This window comes from Pinus tabuliformis, chromosome 6, assembly GCF_031772625.1.
Source record: "Pinus tabuliformis cultivar Carrire ecotype Pingquan chromosome 6, CPIR1, whole genome shotgun sequence".
Classification (NCBI taxonomy): Eukaryota; Viridiplantae; Streptophyta; class Pinopsida; order Pinales; family Pinaceae; genus Pinus; species Pinus tabuliformis.
In genome coordinates this window covers 1,388,766,479-1,388,768,421 of record NC_142292.1, presented here as the reverse complement: position 1 = coordinate 1,388,768,421, position 1,943 = coordinate 1,388,766,479, and the positions used below count along the sequence as shown (strand labels likewise).

Genomic DNA, 1,943 nt, shown 5'->3' with positions numbered 1-1,943 from the left:
ATGGCTATAAAAGCAATTAAAGTTTAAAACGCATAAAGTAAAATGTGTTTGCCGTTTGCCAAGCAATTTACTATGCCATCGATGAAAACACATACAAAAACAAACAGTATTTGCTGTTTCTTTCTATGGCGCTCTAAGATTTTATATATGTTACTCGTATGCTTCTTCTCCAGCACTGTACTGTTTCAATTCCAAAGTATATGAATAGCTAAAATCCATGGAAGGAAAATTTAGAGTTCACATTGGCATGGGGCCTGCTCTGTCCATGGCCATGTTATTGCTTTTTGTGTCAGCGACATTTTATGTTGATGGAAGAAAACTAGCTGACACAGAGCAGTTAGGATTCAGAGCAGATCTGGTGCATATAGATTCGCTGATGTCCCCATTTAGTCCAGAGAATATCAGTGACGCTGAGCGCATGCAAAGGGCAATCTATCGAAGCAAGCAATTGGCGCAGAAAGCGGTTGGAGCGTCTGTAATCGCAGGGAAAGGAGAATTCCTCTTGCAACTAGCAATTGGTACGCCAGCTTTAAACTATGATTTGATTCTTGATACTGGAAGCGACCTGATATGGACGCAGTGCCAGCCCTGCGATGATTGCTATAAACAGTCCCATCCAATATTCAACCCTAATCAGTCTTCCTCATACAGCAAGCTTCCATGCCAAGACCCGCTTTGCAAGTCGGATCCAACTTATTTCACTTGCTCAGTAGATGGAGGCTGTGGATACCAGGTCGAATATGGGGATCTGTCAACGACATCAGGGATTCTCTCATACGAGACCTTAACATTTGCTTCCAAATCTGGAGAGAATCAATCAGTCCCACATATTGCCTTTGGATGCAGTACGAGCAGTGAAGGCGACTTCAGCGATGGCGCAGATGGGATTGTGGGCTTGGGACGAGGCCCCGTGTCGTTAATTTCACAGCTCGCTTCATCAATACCCAAGAGGTTTTCTTACTGTCTACTGTCAATTAATGATTCTCAGTCAAAATCGAGCCCTCTCATGTTTGGAAATGATGCGACATTGAGCAGCAATGCCAGTTCGACTCCCCTTATCAATAGCAGCATCAATCCGAGCTTCTATTCTGTTGCCTTAGAAGGCATAAGCGTGGCAAATACTTCGCTGAACATTCCCAACGGCACGTTCGACATTCAAGCTGATGGAAGTCAGGGCATCATCGTCGACTCTGGAACGACTATAACACTTCTTGATGCAAATGCCTATACTCCGCTGAGAAAAGAATTGATTTCATTAATTAATCTTCCCACAGCTGATAATGGAGATTTAGATCTCTGCTTTGTTCCGCCATCAACGGGAGCACTGCCAGATTTTCCCACTATTACGTTTCATTTCAGTGGAGCTGATTACCCTTTGACCAAAGACAACTACATTATTAAGGACAGCAACGGTTTACTGTGCCTGGCAATGTTGTCAAACTCTGAGTATTCTATATTTGGCAATGTTCAACAACAGAACTTCCATATACTCTACGATCTAGAAAATAACCGCCTTTCCTTCGAGCCTGCCATTTGCGACAGTTTATAAAGCATGGCATCCATAGCTGCATGATTTTGATCAGCTTTATTTTTTAGTCTAGTGATTACTAGTTTTATTATTATAATCACTGATAAATAAATGAAACAATTGAATTGAAATGATATTGGAAGTTTTTATTATAATAATAACGATTATTTATGATTATCATGTTAGCCATTAAATTGATAAAATGAATGTGTGAAATCAATTATTTAATATAACCCTTTTTTAGCCATAGATTAGTTGACTTAATATTGCAGCTATGAGATATTTAAACTGGTTATCCATATGCAATTGTATATTACGGAATGTTTTCAAAATGCAATGAACATGAATAAAGTGAATGGTTTAACTTATTAATTAAATTGATCTTAAATGGTTAAAGGATAATTAAACTATACTC

At 39.3% G+C, this 1,943-nt stretch overlaps 1 pseudogene; it reads left to right on the top strand.

Moving 5' to 3' along the window:
• The first annotated feature begins 247 nt into the window (after window positions 1-247).
• LOC149263812 (aspartic proteinase nepenthesin-1 pseudogene) lies at window positions 248-1,549 on the top strand (annotated as a pseudogene).
• Window positions 1,550-1,943: the final 394 nt, after the last annotated feature.